This window comes from Amaranthus tricolor, chromosome 4 (assembly GCF_026212465.1).
Source record: "Amaranthus tricolor cultivar Red isolate AtriRed21 chromosome 4, ASM2621246v1, whole genome shotgun sequence".
Lineage (NCBI taxonomy): Eukaryota > Viridiplantae > Streptophyta > Magnoliopsida > Caryophyllales > Amaranthaceae > Amaranthus > Amaranthus tricolor.
The window spans coordinates 33,012,395-33,034,771 of NC_080050.1; the positions used below are offsets into that span (position 1 = coordinate 33,012,395).

At 47.7% G+C, this 22,377-nt stretch overlaps 33 non-coding genes across 33 annotated transcripts; all 33 read left to right on the forward strand.

Annotated features, from left to right (window-relative positions):
* Positions 1 to 225: 225 nt before the first annotated feature.
* Positions 226 to 344, forward strand: LOC130811997 (5S ribosomal RNA). The gene has a single exon (XR_009041605.1). It is a non-coding gene; the product is annotated as a 5S ribosomal RNA (ribosomal RNA).
* A 562-nt stretch (positions 345 to 906) lies between these two features.
* On the forward strand, positions 907 to 1,025 carry LOC130811998 (5S ribosomal RNA). The gene has a single exon (XR_009041606.1). It is a non-coding gene; the product is annotated as a 5S ribosomal RNA (ribosomal RNA).
* A 562-nt stretch (positions 1,026 to 1,587) lies between these two features.
* On the forward strand, positions 1,588 to 1,706 carry LOC130811999 (5S ribosomal RNA). Its single transcript, XR_009041607.1, has one exon. It is a non-coding gene; the product is annotated as a 5S ribosomal RNA (ribosomal RNA).
* Positions 1,707 to 2,268: 562 nt separating this feature from the next.
* Positions 2,269 to 2,387, forward strand: LOC130812000 (5S ribosomal RNA). The gene has a single exon (XR_009041608.1). It is a non-coding gene; the product is annotated as a 5S ribosomal RNA (ribosomal RNA).
* A 562-nt stretch (positions 2,388 to 2,949) lies between these two features.
* Positions 2,950 to 3,068, forward strand: LOC130812002 (5S ribosomal RNA). The gene has a single exon (XR_009041609.1). It is a non-coding gene; the product is annotated as a 5S ribosomal RNA (ribosomal RNA).
* Positions 3,069 to 3,630: 562 nt separating this feature from the next.
* LOC130812003 (5S ribosomal RNA) lies at positions 3,631 to 3,749 on the forward strand. Its single transcript, XR_009041610.1, has one exon. It is a non-coding gene; the product is annotated as a 5S ribosomal RNA (ribosomal RNA).
* Positions 3,750 to 4,311: 562 nt separating this feature from the next.
* On the forward strand, positions 4,312 to 4,430 carry LOC130812004 (5S ribosomal RNA). Its single transcript, XR_009041611.1, has one exon. It is a non-coding gene; the product is annotated as a 5S ribosomal RNA (ribosomal RNA).
* Positions 4,431 to 4,992: 562 nt separating this feature from the next.
* LOC130812006 (5S ribosomal RNA) lies at positions 4,993 to 5,111 on the forward strand. The gene has a single exon (XR_009041613.1). It is a non-coding gene; the product is annotated as a 5S ribosomal RNA (ribosomal RNA).
* Positions 5,112 to 5,673: 562 nt separating this feature from the next.
* On the forward strand, positions 5,674 to 5,792 carry LOC130812007 (5S ribosomal RNA). The gene has a single exon (XR_009041614.1). It is a non-coding gene; the product is annotated as a 5S ribosomal RNA (ribosomal RNA).
* Positions 5,793 to 6,354: 562 nt separating this feature from the next.
* Positions 6,355 to 6,473, forward strand: LOC130812008 (5S ribosomal RNA). The gene has a single exon (XR_009041615.1). It is a non-coding gene; the product is annotated as a 5S ribosomal RNA (ribosomal RNA).
* Positions 6,474 to 7,035: 562 nt separating this feature from the next.
* Positions 7,036 to 7,154, forward strand: LOC130812009 (5S ribosomal RNA). The gene has a single exon (XR_009041616.1). It is a non-coding gene; the product is annotated as a 5S ribosomal RNA (ribosomal RNA).
* Positions 7,155 to 7,715: 561 nt separating this feature from the next.
* On the forward strand, positions 7,716 to 7,834 carry LOC130812010 (5S ribosomal RNA). The gene has a single exon (XR_009041617.1). It is a non-coding gene; the product is annotated as a 5S ribosomal RNA (ribosomal RNA).
* Positions 7,835 to 8,395: 561 nt separating this feature from the next.
* LOC130812011 (5S ribosomal RNA) lies at positions 8,396 to 8,514 on the forward strand. Its single transcript, XR_009041618.1, has one exon. It is a non-coding gene; the product is annotated as a 5S ribosomal RNA (ribosomal RNA).
* Positions 8,515 to 9,075: 561 nt separating this feature from the next.
* Positions 9,076 to 9,194, forward strand: LOC130812012 (5S ribosomal RNA). Its single transcript, XR_009041619.1, has one exon. It is a non-coding gene; the product is annotated as a 5S ribosomal RNA (ribosomal RNA).
* A 561-nt stretch (positions 9,195 to 9,755) lies between these two features.
* Positions 9,756 to 9,874, forward strand: LOC130812013 (5S ribosomal RNA). Its single transcript, XR_009041620.1, has one exon. It is a non-coding gene; the product is annotated as a 5S ribosomal RNA (ribosomal RNA).
* A 561-nt stretch (positions 9,875 to 10,435) lies between these two features.
* On the forward strand, positions 10,436 to 10,554 carry LOC130812014 (5S ribosomal RNA). Its single transcript, XR_009041621.1, has one exon. It is a non-coding gene; the product is annotated as a 5S ribosomal RNA (ribosomal RNA).
* A 562-nt stretch (positions 10,555 to 11,116) lies between these two features.
* LOC130812015 (5S ribosomal RNA) lies at positions 11,117 to 11,235 on the forward strand. The gene has a single exon (XR_009041622.1). It is a non-coding gene; the product is annotated as a 5S ribosomal RNA (ribosomal RNA).
* A 562-nt stretch (positions 11,236 to 11,797) lies between these two features.
* LOC130812017 (5S ribosomal RNA) lies at positions 11,798 to 11,916 on the forward strand. The gene has a single exon (XR_009041624.1). It is a non-coding gene; the product is annotated as a 5S ribosomal RNA (ribosomal RNA).
* A 561-nt stretch (positions 11,917 to 12,477) lies between these two features.
* Positions 12,478 to 12,596, forward strand: LOC130812018 (5S ribosomal RNA). Its single transcript, XR_009041625.1, has one exon. It is a non-coding gene; the product is annotated as a 5S ribosomal RNA (ribosomal RNA).
* Positions 12,597 to 13,157: 561 nt separating this feature from the next.
* LOC130812019 (5S ribosomal RNA) lies at positions 13,158 to 13,276 on the forward strand. The gene has a single exon (XR_009041626.1). It is a non-coding gene; the product is annotated as a 5S ribosomal RNA (ribosomal RNA).
* A 561-nt stretch (positions 13,277 to 13,837) lies between these two features.
* Positions 13,838 to 13,956, forward strand: LOC130812020 (5S ribosomal RNA). The gene has a single exon (XR_009041627.1). It is a non-coding gene; the product is annotated as a 5S ribosomal RNA (ribosomal RNA).
* A 561-nt stretch (positions 13,957 to 14,517) lies between these two features.
* Positions 14,518 to 14,636, forward strand: LOC130812021 (5S ribosomal RNA). The gene has a single exon (XR_009041628.1). It is a non-coding gene; the product is annotated as a 5S ribosomal RNA (ribosomal RNA).
* Positions 14,637 to 15,198: 562 nt separating this feature from the next.
* LOC130812022 (5S ribosomal RNA) lies at positions 15,199 to 15,317 on the forward strand. The gene has a single exon (XR_009041629.1). It is a non-coding gene; the product is annotated as a 5S ribosomal RNA (ribosomal RNA).
* Positions 15,318 to 15,878: 561 nt separating this feature from the next.
* Positions 15,879 to 15,997, forward strand: LOC130812023 (5S ribosomal RNA). Its single transcript, XR_009041630.1, has one exon. It is a non-coding gene; the product is annotated as a 5S ribosomal RNA (ribosomal RNA).
* A 562-nt stretch (positions 15,998 to 16,559) lies between these two features.
* On the forward strand, positions 16,560 to 16,678 carry LOC130812024 (5S ribosomal RNA). The gene has a single exon (XR_009041631.1). It is a non-coding gene; the product is annotated as a 5S ribosomal RNA (ribosomal RNA).
* A 561-nt stretch (positions 16,679 to 17,239) lies between these two features.
* Positions 17,240 to 17,358, forward strand: LOC130812025 (5S ribosomal RNA). The gene has a single exon (XR_009041632.1). It is a non-coding gene; the product is annotated as a 5S ribosomal RNA (ribosomal RNA).
* Positions 17,359 to 17,919: 561 nt separating this feature from the next.
* LOC130812026 (5S ribosomal RNA) lies at positions 17,920 to 18,038 on the forward strand. The gene has a single exon (XR_009041633.1). It is a non-coding gene; the product is annotated as a 5S ribosomal RNA (ribosomal RNA).
* Positions 18,039 to 18,599: 561 nt separating this feature from the next.
* Positions 18,600 to 18,718, forward strand: LOC130812029 (5S ribosomal RNA). Its single transcript, XR_009041635.1, has one exon. It is a non-coding gene; the product is annotated as a 5S ribosomal RNA (ribosomal RNA).
* A 576-nt stretch (positions 18,719 to 19,294) lies between these two features.
* LOC130812030 (5S ribosomal RNA) lies at positions 19,295 to 19,413 on the forward strand. The gene has a single exon (XR_009041636.1). It is a non-coding gene; the product is annotated as a 5S ribosomal RNA (ribosomal RNA).
* Positions 19,414 to 19,974: 561 nt separating this feature from the next.
* On the forward strand, positions 19,975 to 20,093 carry LOC130812031 (5S ribosomal RNA). The gene has a single exon (XR_009041637.1). It is a non-coding gene; the product is annotated as a 5S ribosomal RNA (ribosomal RNA).
* Positions 20,094 to 20,655: 562 nt separating this feature from the next.
* On the forward strand, positions 20,656 to 20,774 carry LOC130812032 (5S ribosomal RNA). Its single transcript, XR_009041638.1, has one exon. It is a non-coding gene; the product is annotated as a 5S ribosomal RNA (ribosomal RNA).
* Positions 20,775 to 21,336: 562 nt separating this feature from the next.
* On the forward strand, positions 21,337 to 21,455 carry LOC130812033 (5S ribosomal RNA). The gene has a single exon (XR_009041639.1). It is a non-coding gene; the product is annotated as a 5S ribosomal RNA (ribosomal RNA).
* Positions 21,456 to 22,016: 561 nt separating this feature from the next.
* On the forward strand, positions 22,017 to 22,135 carry LOC130812034 (5S ribosomal RNA). Its single transcript, XR_009041640.1, has one exon. It is a non-coding gene; the product is annotated as a 5S ribosomal RNA (ribosomal RNA).
* The last annotated feature ends 242 nt before the right edge of the window (positions 22,136 to 22,377 follow it).

Genomic DNA, 22,377 nt, shown 5'->3' on the forward strand with positions numbered 1-22,377 from the left:
TTTCTTAAATATTTCGTCGTTTTTTTGTTGCGAGTTCACCTGGCTTTTACAGCCGGCGGACTCTTTTGTGAATCGGACAATACCGGGAGGGTGAAAAACAGTATTTGGGAAGAAGAAGGCTCGAAATAAGGGGTCTCGGTTGCGAATTTACGAGCTTCGGAATGCTCTGGTTTTTTACTTTTGGGCGGCAACGCGCATGTAATCAAATTGTTACGGTGATTGAACGGGTGCGATCATACCAGCACTAATGCACCGGATCCCATCAGAACTCCGCAGTTAAGCGTGCTTGGGCGAGAGTAGTACTAGGATGGGTGACCTCCTGGGAAGTCCTCGTGTTGCACCCCTTTTTCCGTTCTTTTTTTTTTTTTTTAATTTTTTTTTTTTTTTTTTTTGTTTCCGCTGCACTTGAGCAAGAGCCATTTCAGTGATTATGGTAATATAATCCTTGGAAGTAATTTTATTTATAAAAATATAACTCGCAACCGGGCCCCGGCCTCGAATTCACGGGCACTCGAAAGGTAGGACCCGTTGAGGCGGGTCGATGCGCATGCGAACGAATTGTTCGAAAGAGGCGTGCATCGGTGCGTTCGCGTAAGCGGAAATTGCACCGGATCCCGTCGGAACTCCCCGCGGAAGCGTGCCCGGCGTGGATGGCCTCTTGATTTCCAAGTGTTGCGCGGATTTCTTAAATATTTCGTCGTTTTTTTGTTGCGAGTTCACCTGGCTTTTACAGCCGGCGGACTCTTTTGTGAATCGGACAATACCGGGAGGGTGAAAAACAGTATTTGGGAAGAAGAAGGCTCGAAATAAGGGGTCTCGGTTGCGAATTTACGAGCTTCGGAATGCTCTGGTTTTTTACTTTTGGGCGGCAACGCGCATGTAATCAAATTGTTACGGTGATTGAACGGGTGCGATCATACCAGCACTAATGCACCGGATCCCATCAGAACTCCGCAGTTAAGCGTGCTTGGGCGAGAGTAGTACTAGGATGGGTGACCTCCTGGGAAGTCCTCGTGTTGCACCCCTTTTTCCGTTCTTTTTTTTTTTTTTTAATTTTTTTTTTTTTTTTTTTTGTTTCCGCTGCACTTGAGCAAGAGCCATTTCAGTGATTATGGTAATATAATCCTTGGAAGTAATTTTATTTATAAAAATATAACTCGCAACCGGGCCCCGGCCTCGAATTCACGGGCACTCGAAAGGTAGGACCCGTTGAGGCGGGTCGATGCGCATGCGAACGAATTGTTCGAAAGAGGCGTGCATCGGTGCGTTCGCGTAAGCGGAAATTGCACCGGATCCCGTCGGAACTCCCCGCGGAAGCGTGCCCGGCGTGGATGGCCTCTTGATTTCCAAGTGTTGCGCGGATTTCTTAAATATTTCGTCGTTTTTTTGTTGCGAGTTCACCTGGCTTTTACAGCCGGCGGACTCTTTTGTGAATCGGACAATACCGGGAGGGTGAAAAACAGTATTTGGGAAGAAGAAGGCTCGAAATAAGGGGTCTCGGTTGCGAATTTACGAGCTTCGGAATGCTCTGGTTTTTTACTTTTGGGCGGCAACGCGCATGTAATCAAATTGTTACGGTGATTGAACGGGTGCGATCATACCAGCACTAATGCACCGGATCCCATCAGAACTCCGCAGTTAAGCGTGCTTGGGCGAGAGTAGTACTAGGATGGGTGACCTCCTGGGAAGTCCTCGTGTTGCACCCCTTTTTCCGTTCTTTTTTTTTTTTTTTAATTTTTTTTTTTTTTTTTTTTGTTTCCGCTGCACTTGAGCAAGAGCCATTTCAGTGATTATGGTAATATAATCCTTGGAAGTAATTTTATTTATAAAAATATAACTCGCAACCGGGCCCCGGCCTCGAATTCACGGGCACTCGAAAGGTAGGACCCGTTGAGGCGGGTCGATGCGCATGCGAACGAATTGTTCGAAAGAGGCGTGCATCGGTGCGTTCGCGTAAGCGGAAATTGCACCGGATCCCGTCGGAACTCCCCGCGGAAGCGTGCCCGGCGTGGATGGCCTCTTGATTTCCAAGTGTTGCGCGGATTTCTTAAATATTTCGTCGTTTTTTTGTTGCGAGTTCACCTGGCTTTTACAGCCGGCGGACTCTTTTGTGAATCGGACAATACCGGGAGGGTGAAAAACAGTATTTGGGAAGAAGAAGGCTCGAAATAAGGGGTCTCGGTTGCGAATTTACGAGCTTCGGAATGCTCTGGTTTTTTACTTTTGGGCGGCAACGCGCATGTAATCAAATTGTTACGGTGATTGAACGGGTGCGATCATACCAGCACTAATGCACCGGATCCCATCAGAACTCCGCAGTTAAGCGTGCTTGGGCGAGAGTAGTACTAGGATGGGTGACCTCCTGGGAAGTCCTCGTGTTGCACCCCTTTTTCCGTTCTTTTTTTTTTTTTTTAATTTTTTTTTTTTTTTTTTTTGTTTCCGCTGCACTTGAGCAAGAGCCATTTCAGTGATTATGGTAATATAATCCTTGGAAGTAATTTTATTTATAAAAATATAACTCGCAACCGGGCCCCGGCCTCGAATTCACGGGCACTCGAAAGGTAGGACCCGTTGAGGCGGGTCGATGCGCATGCGAACGAATTGTTCGAAAGAGGCGTGCATCGGTGCGTTCGCGTAAGCGGAAATTGCACCGGATCCCGTCGGAACTCCCCGCGGAAGCGTGCCCGGCGTGGATGGCCTCTTGATTTCCAAGTGTTGCGCGGATTTCTTAAATATTTCGTCGTTTTTTTGTTGCGAGTTCACCTGGCTTTTACAGCCGGCGGACTCTTTTGTGAATCGGACAATACCGGGAGGGTGAAAAACAGTATTTGGGAAGAAGAAGGCTCGAAATAAGGGGTCTCGGTTGCGAATTTACGAGCTTCGGAATGCTCTGGTTTTTTACTTTTGGGCGGCAACGCGCATGTAATCAAATTGTTACGGTGATTGAACGGGTGCGATCATACCAGCACTAATGCACCGGATCCCATCAGAACTCCGCAGTTAAGCGTGCTTGGGCGAGAGTAGTACTAGGATGGGTGACCTCCTGGGAAGTCCTCGTGTTGCACCCCTTTTTCCGTTCTTTTTTTTTTTTTTTAATTTTTTTTTTTTTTTTTTTTGTTTCCGCTGCACTTGAGCAAGAGCCATTTCAGTGATTATGGTAATATAATCCTTGGAAGTAATTTTATTTATAAAAATATAACTCGCAACCGGGCCCCGGCCTCGAATTCACGGGCACTCGAAAGGTAGGACCCGTTGAGGCGGGTCGATGCGCATGCGAACGAATTGTTCGAAAGAGGCGTGCATCGGTGCGTTCGCGTAAGCGGAAATTGCACCGGATCCCGTCGGAACTCCCCGCGGAAGCGTGCCCGGCGTGGATGGCCTCTTGATTTCCAAGTGTTGCGCGGATTTCTTAAATATTTCGTCGTTTTTTTGTTGCGAGTTCACCTGGCTTTTACAGCCGGCGGACTCTTTTGTGAATCGGACAATACCGGGAGGGTGAAAAACAGTATTTGGGAAGAAGAAGGCTCGAAATAAGGGGTCTCGGTTGCGAATTTACGAGCTTCGGAATGCTCTGGTTTTTTACTTTTGGGCGGCAACGCGCATGTAATCAAATTGTTACGGTGATTGAACGGGTGCGATCATACCAGCACTAATGCACCGGATCCCATCAGAACTCCGCAGTTAAGCGTGCTTGGGCGAGAGTAGTACTAGGATGGGTGACCTCCTGGGAAGTCCTCGTGTTGCACCCCTTTTTCCGTTCTTTTTTTTTTTTTTTAATTTTTTTTTTTTTTTTTTTTGTTTCCGCTGCACTTGAGCAAGAGCCATTTCAGTGATTATGGTAATATAATCCTTGGAAGTAATTTTATTTATAAAAATATAACTCGCAACCGGGCCCCGGCCTCGAATTCACGGGCACTCGAAAGGTAGGACCCGTTGAGGCGGGTCGATGCGCATGCGAACGAATTGTTCGAAAGAGGCGTGCATCGGTGCGTTCGCGTAAGCGGAAATTGCACCGGATCCCGTCGGAACTCCCCGCGGAAGCGTGCCCGGCGTGGATGGCCTCTTGATTTCCAAGTGTTGCGCGGATTTCTTAAATATTTCGTCGTTTTTTTGTTGCGAGTTCACCTGGCTTTTACAGCCGGCGGACTCTTTTGTGAATCGGACAATACCGGGAGGGTGAAAAACAGTATTTGGGAAGAAGAAGGCTCGAAATAAGGGGTCTCGGTTGCGAATTTACGAGCTTCGGAATGCTCTGGTTTTTTACTTTTGGGCGGCAACGCGCATGTAATCAAATTGTTACGGTGATTGAACGGGTGCGATCATACCAGCACTAATGCACCGGATCCCATCAGAACTCCGCAGTTAAGCGTGCTTGGGCGAGAGTAGTACTAGGATGGGTGACCTCCTGGGAAGTCCTCGTGTTGCACCCCTTTTTCCGTTCTTTTTTTTTTTTTTTAATTTTTTTTTTTTTTTTTTTTGTTTCCGCTGCACTTGAGCAAGAGCCATTTCAGTGATTATGGTAATATAATCCTTGGAAGTAATTTTATTTATAAAAATATAACTCGCAACCGGGCCCCGGCCTCGAATTCACGGGCACTCGAAAGGTAGGACCCGTTGAGGCGGGTCGATGCGCATGCGAACGAATTGTTCGAAAGAGGCGTGCATCGGTGCGTTCGCGTAAGCGGAAATTGCACCGGATCCCGTCGGAACTCCCCGCGGAAGCGTGCCCGGCGTGGATGGCCTCTTGATTTCCAAGTGTTGCGCGGATTTCTTAAATATTTCGTCGTTTTTTTGTTGCGAGTTCACCTGGCTTTTACAGCCGGCGGACTCTTTTGTGAATCGGACAATACCGGGAGGGTGAAAAACAGTATTTGGGAAGAAGAAGGCTCGAAATAAGGGGTCTCGGTTGCGAATTTACGAGCTTCGGAATGCTCTGGTTTTTTACTTTTGGGCGGCAACGCGCATGTAATCAAATTGTTACGGTGATTGAACGGGTGCGATCATACCAGCACTAATGCACCGGATCCCATCAGAACTCCGCAGTTAAGCGTGCTTGGGCGAGAGTAGTACTAGGATGGGTGACCTCCTGGGAAGTCCTCGTGTTGCACCCCTTTTTCCGTTCTTTTTTTTTTTTTTTAATTTTTTTTTTTTTTTTTTTTGTTTCCGCTGCACTTGAGCAAGAGCCATTTCAGTGATTATGGTAATATAATCCTTGGAAGTAATTTTATTTATAAAAATATAACTCGCAACCGGGCCCCGGCCTCGAATTCACGGGCACTCGAAAGGTAGGACCCGTTGAGGCGGGTCGATGCGCATGCGAACGAATTGTTCGAAAGAGGCGTGCATCGGTGCGTTCGCGTAAGCGGAAATTGCACCGGATCCCGTCGGAACTCCCCGCGGAAGCGTGCCCGGCGTGGATGGCCTCTTGATTTCCAAGTGTTGCGCGGATTTCTTAAATATTTCGTCGTTTTTTTGTTGCGAGTTCACCTGGCTTTTACAGCCGGCGGACTCTTTTGTGAATCGGACAATACCGGGAGGGTGAAAAACAGTATTTGGGAAGAAGAAGGCTCGAAATAAGGGGTCTCGGTTGCGAATTTACGAGCTTCGGAATGCTCTGGTTTTTTACTTTTGGGCGGCAACGCGCATGTAATCAAATTGTTACGGTGATTGAACGGGTGCGATCATACCAGCACTAATGCACCGGATCCCATCAGAACTCCGCAGTTAAGCGTGCTTGGGCGAGAGTAGTACTAGGATGGGTGACCTCCTGGGAAGTCCTCGTGTTGCACCCCTTTTTCCGTTCTTTTTTTTTTTTTTTAATTTTTTTTTTTTTTTTTTTTGTTTCCGCTGCACTTGAGCAAGAGCCATTTCAGTGATTATGGTAATATAATCCTTGGAAGTAATTTTATTTATAAAAATATAACTCGCAACCGGGCCCCGGCCTCGAATTCACGGGCACTCGAAAGGTAGGACCCGTTGAGGCGGGTCGATGCGCATGCGAACGAATTGTTCGAAAGAGGCGTGCATCGGTGCGTTCGCGTAAGCGGAAATTGCACCGGATCCCGTCGGAACTCCCCGCGGAAGCGTGCCCGGCGTGGATGGCCTCTTGATTTCCAAGTGTTGCGCGGATTTCTTAAATATTTCGTCGTTTTTTTGTTGCGAGTTCACCTGGCTTTTACAGCCGGCGGACTCTTTTGTGAATCGGACAATACCGGGAGGGTGAAAAACAGTATTTGGGAAGAAGAAGGCTCGAAATAAGGGGTCTCGGTTGCGAATTTACGAGCTTCGGAATGCTCTGGTTTTTTACTTTTGGGCGGCAACGCGCATGTAATCAAATTGTTACGGTGATTGAACGGGTGCGATCATACCAGCACTAATGCACCGGATCCCATCAGAACTCCGCAGTTAAGCGTGCTTGGGCGAGAGTAGTACTAGGATGGGTGACCTCCTGGGAAGTCCTCGTGTTGCACCCCTTTTTCCGTTCTTTTTTTTTTTTTTTAATTTTTTTTTTTTTTTTTTTTGTTTCCGCTGCACTTGAGCAAGAGCCATTTCAGTGATTATGGTAATATAATCCTTGGAAGTAATTTTATTTATAAAAATATAACTCGCAACCGGGCCCCGGCCTCGAATTCACGGGCACTCGAAAGGTAGGACCCGTTGAGGCGGGTCGATGCGCATGCGAACGAATTGTTCGAAAGAGGCGTGCATCGGTGCGTTCGCGTAAGCGGAAATTGCACCGGATCCCGTCGGAACTCCCCGCGGAAGCGTGCCCGGCGTGGATGGCCTCTTGATTTCCAAGTGTTGCGCGGATTTCTTAAATATTTCGTCGTTTTTTTGTTGCGAGTTCACCTGGCTTTTACAGCCGGCGGACTCTTTTGTGAATCGGACAATACCGGGAGGGTGAAAAACAGTATTTGGGAAGAAGAAGGCTCGAAATAAGGGGTCTCGGTTGCGAATTTACGAGCTTCGGAATGCTCTGGTTTTTTACTTTTGGGCGGCAACGCGCATGTAATCAAATTGTTACGGTGATTGAACGGGTGCGATCATACCAGCACTAATGCACCGGATCCCATCAGAACTCCGCAGTTAAGCGTGCTTGGGCGAGAGTAGTACTAGGATGGGTGACCTCCTGGGAAGTCCTCGTGTTGCACCCCTTTTTCCGTTCTTTTTTTTTTTTTTTAATTTTTTTTTTTTTTTTTTTGTTTCCGCTGCACTTGAGCAAGAGCCATTTCAGTGATTATGGTAATATAATCCTTGGAAGTAATTTTATTTATAAAAATATAACTCGCAACCGGGCCCCGGCCTCGAATTCACGGGCACTCGAAAGGTAGGACCCGTTGAGGCGGGTCGATGCGCATGCGAACGAATTGTTCGAAAGAGGCGTGCATCGGTGCGTTCGCGTAAGCGGAAATTGCACCGGATCCCGTCGGAACTCCCCGCGGAAGCGTGCCCGGCGTGGATGGCCTCTTGATTTCCAAGTGTTGCGCGGATTTCTTAAATATTTCGTCGTTTTTTTGTTGCGAGTTCACCTGGCTTTTACAGCCGGCGGACTCTTTTGTGAATCGGACAATACCGGGAGGGTGAAAAACAGTATTTGGGAAGAAGAAGGCTCGAAATAAGGGGTCTCGGTTGCGAATTTACGAGCTTCGGAATGCTCTGGTTTTTTACTTTTGGGCGGCAACGCGCATGTAATCAAATTGTTACGGTGATTGAACGGGTGCGATCATACCAGCACTAATGCACCGGATCCCATCAGAACTCCGCAGTTAAGCGTGCTTGGGCGAGAGTAGTACTAGGATGGGTGACCTCCTGGGAAGTCCTCGTGTTGCACCCCTTTTTCCGTTCTTTTTTTTTTTTTTTAATTTTTTTTTTTTTTTTTTTGTTTCCGCTGCACTTGAGCAAGAGCCATTTCAGTGATTATGGTAATATAATCCTTGGAAGTAATTTTATTTATAAAAATATAACTCGCAACCGGGCCCCGGCCTCGAATTCACGGGCACTCGAAAGGTAGGACCCGTTGAGGCGGGTCGATGCGCATGCGAACGAATTGTTCGAAAGAGGCGTGCATCGGTGCGTTCGCGTAAGCGGAAATTGCACCGGATCCCGTCGGAACTCCCCGCGGAAGCGTGCCCGGCGTGGATGGCCTCTTGATTTCCAAGTGTTGCGCGGATTTCTTAAATATTTCGTCGTTTTTTTGTTGCGAGTTCACCTGGCTTTTACAGCCGGCGGACTCTTTTGTGAATCGGACAATACCGGGAGGGTGAAAAACAGTATTTGGGAAGAAGAAGGCTCGAAATAAGGGGTCTCGGTTGCGAATTTACGAGCTTCGGAATGCTCTGGTTTTTTACTTTTGGGCGGCAACGCGCATGTAATCAAATTGTTACGGTGATTGAACGGGTGCGATCATACCAGCACTAATGCACCGGATCCCATCAGAACTCCGCAGTTAAGCGTGCTTGGGCGAGAGTAGTACTAGGATGGGTGACCTCCTGGGAAGTCCTCGTGTTGCACCCCTTTTTCCGTTCTTTTTTTTTTTTTTTAATTTTTTTTTTTTTTTTTTTGTTTCCGCTGCACTTGAGCAAGAGCCATTTCAGTGATTATGGTAATATAATCCTTGGAAGTAATTTTATTTATAAAAATATAACTCGCAACCGGGCCCCGGCCTCGAATTCACGGGCACTCGAAAGGTAGGACCCGTTGAGGCGGGTCGATGCGCATGCGAACGAATTGTTCGAAAGAGGCGTGCATCGGTGCGTTCGCGTAAGCGGAAATTGCACCGGATCCCGTCGGAACTCCCCGCGGAAGCGTGCCCGGCGTGGATGGCCTCTTGATTTCCAAGTGTTGCGCGGATTTCTTAAATATTTCGTCGTTTTTTTGTTGCGAGTTCACCTGGCTTTTACAGCCGGCGGACTCTTTTGTGAATCGGACAATACCGGGAGGGTGAAAAACAGTATTTGGGAAGAAGAAGGCTCGAAATAAGGGGTCTCGGTTGCGAATTTACGAGCTTCGGAATGCTCTGGTTTTTTACTTTTGGGCGGCAACGCGCATGTAATCAAATTGTTACGGTGATTGAACGGGTGCGATCATACCAGCACTAATGCACCGGATCCCATCAGAACTCCGCAGTTAAGCGTGCTTGGGCGAGAGTAGTACTAGGATGGGTGACCTCCTGGGAAGTCCTCGTGTTGCACCCCTTTTTCCGTTCTTTTTTTTTTTTTTTAATTTTTTTTTTTTTTTTTTTGTTTCCGCTGCACTTGAGCAAGAGCCATTTCAGTGATTATGGTAATATAATCCTTGGAAGTAATTTTATTTATAAAAATATAACTCGCAACCGGGCCCCGGCCTCGAATTCACGGGCACTCGAAAGGTAGGACCCGTTGAGGCGGGTCGATGCGCATGCGAACGAATTGTTCGAAAGAGGCGTGCATCGGTGCGTTCGCGTAAGCGGAAATTGCACCGGATCCCGTCGGAACTCCCCGCGGAAGCGTGCCCGGCGTGGATGGCCTCTTGATTTCCAAGTGTTGCGCGGATTTCTTAAATATTTCGTCGTTTTTTTGTTGCGAGTTCACCTGGCTTTTACAGCCGGCGGACTCTTTTGTGAATCGGACAATACCGGGAGGGTGAAAAACAGTATTTGGGAAGAAGAAGGCTCGAAATAAGGGGTCTCGGTTGCGAATTTACGAGCTTCGGAATGCTCTGGTTTTTTACTTTTGGGCGGCAACGCGCATGTAATCAAATTGTTACGGTGATTGAACGGGTGCGATCATACCAGCACTAATGCACCGGATCCCATCAGAACTCCGCAGTTAAGCGTGCTTGGGCGAGAGTAGTACTAGGATGGGTGACCTCCTGGGAAGTCCTCGTGTTGCACCCCTTTTTCCGTTCTTTTTTTTTTTTTTTAATTTTTTTTTTTTTTTTTTTGTTTCCGCTGCACTTGAGCAAGAGCCATTTCAGTGATTATGGTAATATAATCCTTGGAAGTAATTTTATTTATAAAAATATAACTCGCAACCGGGCCCCGGCCTCGAATTCACGGGCACTCGAAAGGTAGGACCCGTTGAGGCGGGTCGATGCGCATGCGAACGAATTGTTCGAAAGAGGCGTGCATCGGTGCGTTCGCGTAAGCGGAAATTGCACCGGATCCCGTCGGAACTCCCCGCGGAAGCGTGCCCGGCGTGGATGGCCTCTTGATTTCCAAGTGTTGCGCGGATTTCTTAAATATTTCGTCGTTTTTTTGTTGCGAGTTCACCTGGCTTTTACAGCCGGCGGACTCTTTTGTGAATCGGACAATACCGGGAGGGTGAAAAACAGTATTTGGGAAGAAGAAGGCTCGAAATAAGGGGTCTCGGTTGCGAATTTACGAGCTTCGGAATGCTCTGGTTTTTTACTTTTGGGCGGCAACGCGCATGTAATCAAATTGTTACGGTGATTGAACGGGTGCGATCATACCAGCACTAATGCACCGGATCCCATCAGAACTCCGCAGTTAAGCGTGCTTGGGCGAGAGTAGTACTAGGATGGGTGACCTCCTGGGAAGTCCTCGTGTTGCACCCCTTTTTCCGTTCTTTTTTTTTTTTTTTAATTTTTTTTTTTTTTTTTTTTGTTTCCGCTGCACTTGAGCAAGAGCCATTTCAGTGATTATGGTAATATAATCCTTGGAAGTAATTTTATTTATAAAAATATAACTCGCAACCGGGCCCCGGCCTCGAATTCACGGGCACTCGAAAGGTAGGACCCGTTGAGGCGGGTCGATGCGCATGCGAACGAATTGTTCGAAAGAGGCGTGCATCGGTGCGTTCGCGTAAGCGGAAATTGCACCGGATCCCGTCGGAACTCCCCGCGGAAGCGTGCCCGGCGTGGATGGCCTCTTGATTTCCAAGTGTTGCGCGGATTTCTTAAATATTTCGTCGTTTTTTTGTTGCGAGTTCACCTGGCTTTTACAGCCGGCGGACTCTTTTGTGAATCGGACAATACCGGGAGGGTGAAAAACAGTATTTGGGAAGAAGAAGGCTCGAAATAAGGGGTCTCGGTTGCGAATTTACGAGCTTCGGAATGCTCTGGTTTTTTACTTTTGGGCGGCAACGCGCATGTAATCAAATTGTTACGGTGATTGAACGGGTGCGATCATACCAGCACTAATGCACCGGATCCCATCAGAACTCCGCAGTTAAGCGTGCTTGGGCGAGAGTAGTACTAGGATGGGTGACCTCCTGGGAAGTCCTCGTGTTGCACCCCTTTTTCCGTTCTTTTTTTTTTTTTTTAATTTTTTTTTTTTTTTTTTTTGTTTCCGCTGCACTTGAGCAAGAGCCATTTCAGTGATTATGGTAATATAATCCTTGGAAGTAATTTTATTTATAAAAATATAACTCGCAACCGGGCCCCGGCCTCGAATTCACGGGCACTCGAAAGGTAGGACCCGTTGAGGCGGGTCGATGCGCATGCGAACGAATTGTTCGAAAGAGGCGTGCATCGGTGCGTTCGCGTAAGCGGAAATTGCACCGGATCCCGTCGGAACTCCCCGCGGAAGCGTGCCCGGCGTGGATGGCCTCTTGATTTCCAAGTGTTGCGCGGATTTCTTAAATATTTCGTCGTTTTTTTGTTGCGAGTTCACCTGGCTTTTACAGCCGGCGGACTCTTTTGTGAATCGGACAATACCGGGAGGGTGAAAAACAGTATTTGGGAAGAAGAAGGCTCGAAATAAGGGGTCTCGGTTGCGAATTTACGAGCTTCGGAATGCTCTGGTTTTTTACTTTTGGGCGGCAACGCGCATGTAATCAAATTGTTACGGTGATTGAACGGGTGCGATCATACCAGCACTAATGCACCGGATCCCATCAGAACTCCGCAGTTAAGCGTGCTTGGGCGAGAGTAGTACTAGGATGGGTGACCTCCTGGGAAGTCCTCGTGTTGCACCCCTTTTTCCGTTCTTTTTTTTTTTTTTTAATTTTTTTTTTTTTTTTTTTGTTTCCGCTGCACTTGAGCAAGAGCCATTTCAGTGATTATGGTAATATAATCCTTGGAAGTAATTTTATTTATAAAAATATAACTCGCAACCGGGCCCCGGCCTCGAATTCACGGGCACTCGAAAGGTAGGACCCGTTGAGGCGGGTCGATGCGCATGCGAACGAATTGTTCGAAAGAGGCGTGCATCGGTGCGTTCGCGTAAGCGGAAATTGCACCGGATCCCGTCGGAACTCCCCGCGGAAGCGTGCCCGGCGTGGATGGCCTCTTGATTTCCAAGTGTTGCGCGGATTTCTTAAATATTTCGTCGTTTTTTTGTTGCGAGTTCACCTGGCTTTTACAGCCGGCGGACTCTTTTGTGAATCGGACAATACCGGGAGGGTGAAAAACAGTATTTGGGAAGAAGAAGGCTCGAAATAAGGGGTCTCGGTTGCGAATTTACGAGCTTCGGAATGCTCTGGTTTTTTACTTTTGGGCGGCAACGCGCATGTAATCAAATTGTTACGGTGATTGAACGGGTGCGATCATACCAGCACTAATGCACCGGATCCCATCAGAACTCCGCAGTTAAGCGTGCTTGGGCGAGAGTAGTACTAGGATGGGTGACCTCCTGGGAAGTCCTCGTGTTGCACCCCTTTTTCCGTTCTTTTTTTTTTTTTTTAATTTTTTTTTTTTTTTTTTTGTTTCCGCTGCACTTGAGCAAGAGCCATTTCAGTGATTATGGTAATATAATCCTTGGAAGTAATTTTATTTATAAAAATATAACTCGCAACCGGGCCCCGGCCTCGAATTCACGGGCACTCGAAAGGTAGGACCCGTTGAGGCGGGTCGATGCGCATGCGAACGAATTGTTCGAAAGAGGCGTGCATCGGTGCGTTCGCGTAAGCGGAAATTGCACCGGATCCCGTCGGAACTCCCCGCGGAAGCGTGCCCGGCGTGGATGGCCTCTTGATTTCCAAGTGTTGCGCGGATTTCTTAAATATTTCGTCGTTTTTTTGTTGCGAGTTCACCTGGCTTTTACAGCCGGCGGACTCTTTTGTGAATCGGACAATACCGGGAGGGTGAAAAACAGTATTTGGGAAGAAGAAGGCTCGAAATAAGGGGTCTCGGTTGCGAATTTACGAGCTTCGGAATGCTCTGGTTTTTTACTTTTGGGCGGCAACGCGCATGTAATCAAATTGTTACGGTGATTGAACGGGTGCGATCATACCAGCACTAATGCACCGGATCCCATCAGAACTCCGCAGTTAAGCGTGCTTGGGCGAGAGTAGTACTAGGATGGGTGACCTCCTGGGAAGTCCTCGTGTTGCACCCCTTTTTCCGTTCTTTTTTTTTTTTTTTAATTTTTTTTTTTTTTTTTTTGTTTCCGCTGCACTTGAGCAAGAGCCATTTCAGTGATTATGGTAATATAATCCTTGGAAGTAATTTTATTTATAAAAATATAACTCGCAACCGGGCCCCGGCCTCGAATTCACGGGCACTCGAAAGGTAGGACCCGTTGAGGCGGGTCGATGCGCATGCGAACGAATTGTTCGAAAGAGGCGTGCATCGGTGCGTTCGCGTAAGCGGAAATTGCACCGGATCCCGTCGGAACTCCCCGCGGAAGCGTGCCCGGCGTGGATGGCCTCTTGATTTCCAAGTGTTGCGCGGATTTCTTAAATATTTCGTCGTTTTTTTGTTGCGAGTTCACCTGGCTTTTACAGCCGGCGGACTCTTTTGTGAATCGGACAATACCGGGAGGGTGAAAAACAGTATTTGGGAAGAAGAAGGCTCGAAATAAGGGGTCTCGGTTGCGAATTTACGAGCTTCGGAATGCTCTGGTTTTTTACTTTTGGGCGGCAACGCGCATGTAATCAAATTGTTACGGTGATTGAACGGGTGCGATCATACCAGCACTAATGCACCGGATCCCATCAGAACTCCGCAGTTAAGCGTGCTTGGGCGAGAGTAGTACTAGGATGGGTGACCTCCTGGGAAGTCCTCGTGTTGCACCCCTTTTTCCGTTCTTTTTTTTTTTTTTTAATTTTTTTTTTTTTTTTTTTGTTTCCGCTGCACTTGAGCAAGAGCCATTTCAGTGATTATGGTAATATAATCCTTGGAAGTAATTTTATTTATAAAAATATAACTCGCAACCGGGCCCCGGCCTCGAATTCACGGGCACTCGAAAGGTAGGACCCGTTGAGGCGGGTCGATGCGCATGCGAACGAATTGTTCGAAAGAGGCGTGCATCGGTGCGTTCGCGTAAGCGGAAATTGCACCGGATCCCGTCGGAACTCCCCGCGGAAGCGTGCCCGGCGTGGATGGCCTCTTGATTTCCAAGTGTTGCGCGGATTTCTTAAATATTTCGTCGTTTTTTTGTTGCGAGTTCACCTGGCTTTTACAGCCGGCGGACTCTTTTGTGAATCGGACAATACCGGGAGGGTGAAAAACAGTATTTGGGAAGAAGAAGGCTCGAAATAAGGGGTCTCGGTTGCGAATTTACGAGCTTCGGAATGCTCTGGTTTTTTACTTTTGGGCGGCAACGCGCATGTAATCAAATTGTTACGGTGATTGAACGGGTGCGATCATACCAGCACTAATGCACCGGATCCCATCAGAACTCCGCAGTTAAGCGTGCTTGGGCGAGAGTAGTACTAGGATGGGTGACCTCCTGGGAAGTCCTCGTGTTGCACCCCTTTTTCCGTTCTTTTTTTTTTTTTTTAATTTTTTTTTTTTTTTTTTTTGTTTCCGCTGCACTTGAGCAAGAGCCATTTCAGTGATTATGGTAATATAATCCTTGGAAGTAATTTTATTTATAAAAATATAACTCGCAACCGGGCCCCGGCCTCGAATTCACGGGCACTCGAAAGGTAGGACCCGTTGAGGCGGGTCGATGCGCATGCGAACGAATTGTTCGAAAGAGGCGTGCATCGGTGCGTTCGCGTAAGCGGAAATTGCACCGGATCCCGTCGGAACTCCCCGCGGAAGCGTGCCCGGCGTGGATGGCCTCTTGATTTCCAAGTGTTGCGCGGATTTCTTAAATATTTCGTCGTTTTTTTGTTGCGAGTTCACCTGGCTTTTACAGCCGGCGGACTCTTTTGTGAATCGGACAATACCGGGAGGGTGAAAAACAGTATTTGGGAAGAAGAAGGCTCGAAATAAGGGGTCTCGGTTGCGAATTTACGAGCTTCGGAATGCTCTGGTTTTTTACTTTTGGGCGGCAACGCGCATGTAATCAAATTGTTACGGTGATTGAACGGGTGCGATCATACCAGCACTAATGCACCGGATCCCATCAGAACTCCGCAGTTAAGCGTGCTTGGGCGAGAGTAGTACTAGGATGGGTGACCTCCTGGGAAGTCCTCGTGTTGCACCCCTTTTTCCGTTCTTTTTTTTTTTTTTTAATTTTTTTTTTTTTTTTTTTGTTTCCGCTGCACTTGAGCAAGAGCCATTTCAGTGATTATGGTAATATAATCCTTGGAAGTAATTTTATTTATAAAAATATAACTCGCAACCGGGCCCCGGCCTCGAATTCACGGGCACTCGAAAGGTAGGACCCGTTGAGGCGGGTCGATGCGCATGCGAACGAATTGTTCGAAAGAGGCGTGCATCGGTGCGTTCGCGTAAGCGGAAATTGCACCGGATCCCGTCGGAACTCCCCGCGGAAGCGTGCCCGGCGTGGATGGCCTCTTGATTTCCAAGTGTTGCGCGGATTTCTTAAATATTTCGTCGTTTTTTTGTTGCGAGTTCACCTGGCTTTTACAGCCGGCGGACTCTTTTGTGAATCGGACAATACCGGGAGGGTGAAAAACAGTATTTGGGAAGAAGAAGGCTCGAAATAAGGGGTCTCGGTTGCGAATTTACGAGCTTCGGAATGCTCTGGTTTTTTACTTTTGGGCGGCAACGCGCATGTAATCAAATTGTTACGGTGATTGAACGGGTGCGATCATACCAGCACTAATGCACCGGATCCCATCAGAACTCCGCAGTTAAGCGTGCTTGGGCGAGAGTAGTACTAGGATGGGTGACCTCCTGGGAAGTCCTCGTGTTGCACCCCTTTTTCCGTTCTTTTTTTTTTTTTTTAATTTTTTTTTTTTTTTTTTTGTTTCCGCTGCACTTGAGCAAGAGCCATTTCAGTGATTATGGTAATATAATCCTTGGAAGTAATTTTATTTATAAAAATATAACTCGCAACCGGGCCCCGGCCTCGAATTCACGGGCACTCGAAAGGTAGGACCCGTTGAGGCGGGTCGATGCGCATCGCGAACGAATTGTTCGAAAGAGGCGTGCATCGGTGCGTTCGCGTAAGCGGAAATTGCACCGGATCCCGTCGGAACTCCCCGCGGAAGCGTGCCCGGCGTGGATGGCCTCTTGATTTCCAAGTGTTGCGCGGATTTCTTAAATATTTCGTCGTTTTTTTGTTGCGAGTTCACCTGGCTTTTACAGCCGGCGGACTCTTTTGTGAATCGGACAATACCGGGAGGGTGAAAAACAGTATTTGGGAAGAAGAAGGCTCGAAATAAGGGGTCTCGGTTGCGAATTTACGAGCTTCGGAATGCTCTGGTTTTTTACTTTTGGGCGGCAACGCGCATGTAATCAAATTGTTACGGTGATTGAACGGGTGCGATCATACCAGCACTAATGCACCGGATCCCATCAGAACTCCGCAGTTAAGCGTGCTTGGGCGAGAGTAGTACTAGGATGGGTGACCTCCTGGGAAGTCCTCGTGTTGCACCCCTTTTTCCGTTCTTTTTTTTTTTTTTTAATTTTTTTTTTTTTTTTTTTGTTTCCGCTGCACTTGAGCAAGAGCCATTTCAGTGATTATGGTAATATAATCCTTGGAAGTAATTTTATTTATAAAAATATAACTCGCAACCGGGCCCCGGCCTCGAATTCACGGGCACTCGAAAGGTAGGACCCGTTGAGGCGGGTCGATGCGCATGCGAACGAATTGTTCGAAAGAGGCGTGCATCGGTGCGTTCGCGTAAGCGGAAATTGCACCGGATCCCGTCGGAACTCCCCGCGGAAGCGTGCCCGGCGTGGATGGCCTCTTGATTTCCAAGTGTTGCGCGGATTTCTTAAATATTTCGTCGTTTTTTTGTTGCGAGTTCACCTGGCTTTTACAGCCGGCGGACTCTTTTGTGAATCGGACAATACCGGGAGGGTGAAAAACAGTATTTGGGAAGAAGAAGGCTCGAAATAAGGGGTCTCGGTTGCGAATTTACGAGCTTCGGAATGCTCTGGTTTTTTACTTTTGGGCGGCAACGCGCATGTAATCAAATTGTTACGGTGATTGAACGGGTGCGATCATACCAGCACTAATGCACCGGATCCCATCAGAACTCCGCAGTTAAGCGTGCTTGGGCGAGAGTAGTACTAGGATGGGTGACCTCCTGGGAAGTCCTCGTGTTGCACCCCTTTTTCCGTTCTTTTTTTTTTTTTTTAATTTTTTTTTTTTTTTTTTTGTTTCCGCTGCACTTGAGCAAGAGCCATTTCAGTGATTATGGTAATATAATCCTTGGAAGTAATTTTATTTATAAAAATATAACTCGCAACCGGGCCCCGGCCTCGAATTCACGGGCACTCGAAAGGTAGGACCCGTTGAGGCGGGTCGATGCGCATGCGAACGAATTGTTCGAAAGAGGCGTGCATCGGTGCGTTCGCGTAAGCGGAAATTGCACCGGATCCCGTCGGAACTCCCCGCGGAAGCGTGCCCGGCGTGGATGGCCTCTTGATTTCCAAGTGTTGCGCGGATTTCTTAAATATTTCGTCGTTTTTTTGTTGCGAGTTCACCTGGCTTTTACAGCCGGCGGACTCTTTTGTGAATCGGACAATACCGGGAGGGTGAAAAACAGTATTTGGGAAGAAGAAGGCTCGAAATAAGGGGTCTCGGTTGCGAATTTACGAGCTTCGGAATGCTCTGGTTTTTTACTTTTGGGCGGCAACGCGCATGTAATCAAATTGTTACGGTGATTGAACGGGTGCGATCATACCAGCACTAATGCACCGGATCCCATCAGAACTCCGCAGTTAAGCGTGCTTGGGCGAGAGTAGTACTAGGATGGGTGACCTCCTGGGAAGTCCTCGTGTTGCACCCCTTTTTCCGTTCTTTTTTTTTTTTTTTAATTTTTTTTTTTTTTTTTTTGTTTCCGCTGCACTTGAGCAAGAGCCATTTCAGTGATTATGGTAATATAATCCTTGGAAGTAATTTTATTTATAAAAATATAACTCGCAACCGGGCCCCGGCCTCGAATTCACGGGCACTCGAAAGGTAGGACCCGTTGAGGCGGGTCGATGCGCATGCGAACGAATTGTTCGAAAGAGGCGTGCATCGGTGCGTTCGCGTAAGCGGAAATTGCACCGGATCCCGTCGGAACTCCCCGCGGAAGCGTGCCCGGCGTGGATGGCCTCTTGATTTCCAAGTGTTGCGCGGATTTCTTAAATATTTCGTCGTTTTTTTGTTGCGAGTTCACCTGGCTTTTACAGCCGGCGGACTCTTTTGTGAATCGGACAATACCGGGAGGGTGAAAAACAGTATTTGGGAAGAAGAAGGCTCGAAATAAGGGGTCTCGGTTGCGAATTTACGAGCTTCGGAATGCTCTGGTTTTTTACTTTTGGGCGGCAACGCGCATGTAATCAAATTGTTACGGTGATTGAACGGGTGCGATCATACCAGCACTAATGCACCGGATCCCATCAGAACTCCGCAGTTAAGCGTGCTTGGGCGAGAGTAGTACTAGGATGGGTGACCTCCTGGGAAGTCCTCGTGTTGCACCCCTTTTTCCGTTCTTTTTTTTTTTTTTTAATTTTTTTTTTTTTTTTTTTTGTTTCCGCTGCACTTGAGCAAGAGCCATTTCAGTGATTATGGTAATATAATCCTTGGAAGTAATTTTATTTATAAAAATATAACTCGCAACCGGGCCCCGGCCTCGAATTCACGGGCACTCGAAAGGTAGGACCCGTTGAGGCGGGTCGATGCGCATGCGAACGAATTGTTCGAAAGAGGCGTGCATCGGTGCGTTCGCGTAAGCGGAAATTGCACCGGATCCCGTCGGAACTCCCCGCGGAAGCGTGCCCGGCGTGGATGGCCTCTTGATTTTGGCCTCTTGATTTCCAAGTGTTGCGCGGATTTCTTAAATATTTCGTCGTTTTTTTGTTGCGAGTTCACCTGGCTTTTACAGCCGGCGGACTCTTTTGTGAATCGGACAATACCGGGAGGGTGAAAAACAGTATTTGGGAAGAAGAAGGCTCGAAATAAGGGGTCTCGGTTGCGAATTTACGAGCTTCGGAATGCTCTGGTTTTTTACTTTTGGGCGGCAACGCGCATGTAATCAAATTGTTACGGTGATTGAACGGGTGCGATCATACCAGCACTAATGCACCGGATCCCATCAGAACTCCGCAGTTAAGCGTGCTTGGGCGAGAGTAGTACTAGGATGGGTGACCTCCTGGGAAGTCCTCGTGTTGCACCCCTTTTTCCGTTCTTTTTTTTTTTTTTTAATTTTTTTTTTTTTTTTTTTGTTTCCGCTGCACTTGAGCAAGAGCCATTTCAGTGATTATGGTAATATAATCCTTGGAAGTAATTTTATTTATAAAAATATAACTCGCAACCGGGCCCCGGCCTCGAATTCACGGGCACTCGAAAGGTAGGACCCGTTGAGGCGGGTCGATGCGCATGCGAACGAATTGTTCGAAAGAGGCGTGCATCGGTGCGTTCGCGTAAGCGGAAATTGCACCGGATCCCGTCGGAACTCCCCGCGGAAGCGTGCCCGGCGTGGATGGCCTCTTGATTTCCAAGTGTTGCGCGGATTTCTTAAATATTTCGTCGTTTTTTTGTTGCGAGTTCACCTGGCTTTTACAGCCGGCGGACTCTTTTGTGAATCGGACAATACCGGGAGGGTGAAAAACAGTATTTGGGAAGAAGAAGGCTCGAAATAAGGGGTCTCGGTTGCGAATTTACGAGCTTCGGAATGCTCTGGTTTTTTACTTTTGGGCGGCAACGCGCATGTAATCAAATTGTTACGGTGATTGAACGGGTGCGATCATACCAGCACTAATGCACCGGATCCCATCAGAACTCCGCAGTTAAGCGTGCTTGGGCGAGAGTAGTACTAGGATGGGTGACCTCCTGGGAAGTCCTCGTGTTGCACCCCTTTTTCCGTTCTTTTTTTTTTTTTTTAATTTTTTTTTTTTTTTTTTTTGTTTCCGCTGCACTTGAGCAAGAGCCATTTCAGTGATTATGGTAATATAATCCTTGGAAGTAATTTTATTTATAAAAATATAACTCGCAACCGGGCCCCGGCCTCGAATTCACGGGCACTCGAAAGGTAGGACCCGTTGAGGCGGGTCGATGCGCATGCGAACGAATTGTTCGAAAGAGGCGTGCATCGGTGCGTTCGCGTAAGCGGAAATTGCACCGGATCCCGTCGGAACTCCCCGCGGAAGCGTGCCCGGCGTGGATGGCCTCTTGATTTCCAAGTGTTGCGCGGATTTCTTAAATATTTCGTCGTTTTTTTGTTGCGAGTTCACCTGGCTTTTACAGCCGGCGGACTCTTTTGTGAATCGGACAATACCGGGAGGGTGAAAAACAGTATTTGGGAAGAAGAAGGCTCGAAATAAGGGGTCTCGGTTGCGAATTTACGAGCTTCGGAATGCTCTGGTTTTTTACTTTTGGGCGGCAACGCGCATGTAATCAAATTGTTACGGTGATTGAACGGGTGCGATCATACCAGCACTAATGCACCGGATCCCATCAGAACTCCGCAGTTAAGCGTGCTTGGGCGAGAGTAGTACTAGGATGGGTGACCTCCTGGGAAGTCCTCGTGTTGCACCCCTTTTTCCGTTCTTTTTTTTTTTTTTTAATTTTTTTTTTTTTTTTTTTTGTTTCCGCTGCACTTGAGCAAGAGCCATTTCAGTGATTATGGTAATATAATCCTTGGAAGTAATTTTATTTATAAAAATATAACTCGCAACCGGGCCCCGGCCTCGAATTCACGGGCACTCGAAAGGTAGGACCCGTTGAGGCGGGTCGATGCGCATGCGAACGAATTGTTCGAAAGAGGCGTGCATCGGTGCGTTCGCGTAAGCGGAAATTGCACCGGATCCCGTCGGAACTCCCCGCGGAAGCGTGCCCGGCGTGGATGGCCTCTTGATTTCCAAGTGTTGCGCGGATTTCTTAAATATTTCGTCGTTTTTTTGTTGCGAGTTCACCTGGCTTTTACAGCCGGCGGACTCTTTTGTGAATCGGACAATACCGGGAGGGTGAAAAACAGTATTTGGGAAGAAGAAGGCTCGAAATAAGGGGTCTCGGTTGCGAATTTACGAGCTTCGGAATGCTCTGGTTTTTTACTTTTGGGCGGCAACGCGCATGTAATCAAATTGTTACGGTGATTGAACGGGTGCGATCATACCAGCACTAATGCACCGGATCCCATCAGAACTCCGCAGTTAAGCGTGCTTGGGCGAGAGTAGTACTAGGATGGGTGACCTCCTGGGAAGTCCTCGTGTTGCACCCCTTTTTCCGTTCTTTTTTTTTTTTTTTAATTTTTTTTTTTTTTTTTTTGTTTCCGCTGCACTTGAGCAAGAGCCATTTCAGTGATTATGGTAATATAATCCTTGGAAGTAATTTTATTTATAAAAATATAACTCGCAACCGGGCCCCGGCCTCGAATTCACGGGCACTCGAAAGGTAGGACCCGTTGAGGCGGGTCGATGCGCATGCGAACGAATTGTTCGAAAGAGGCGTGCATCGGTGCGTTCGCGTAAGCGGAAATTGCACCGGATCCCGTCGGAACTCCCCGCGGAAGCGTGCCCGGCGTGGATGGCCTCTTGATTTCCAAGTGTTGCGCGGATTTCTTAAATATTTCGTCGTTTTTTTGTTGCGAGTTCACCTGGCTTTTACAGCCGGCGGACTCTTTTGTGAATCGGACAATACCGGGAGGGTGAAAAACAGTATTTGGGAAGAAGAAGGCTCGAAATAAGGGGTCTCGGTTGCGAATTTACGAGCTTCGGAATGCTCTGGTTTTTTACTTTTGGGCGGCAACGCGCATGTAATCAAATTGTTACGGTGATTGAACGGGTGCGATCATACCAGCACTAATGCACCGGATCCCATCAGAACTCCGCAGTTAAGCGTGCTTGGGCGAGAGTAGTACTAGGATGGGTGACCTCCTGGGAAGTCCTCGTGTTGCACCCCTTTTTCCGTTCTTTTTTTTTTTTTTTAATTTTTTTTTTTTTTTTTTTGTTTCCGCTGCACTTGAGCAAGAGCCATTTCAGTGATTATGGTAATATAATCCTTGGAAGTAATTTTATTTATAAAAATATAACTCGCAACCGGGCCCCGGCCTCGAATTCACGGGCACTCGAAAGGTAGGACCCGTTGAGGCGGGTCGATGCGCATGCGAACGAATTGTTCGAAAGAGGCGTGCATCGGTGCGT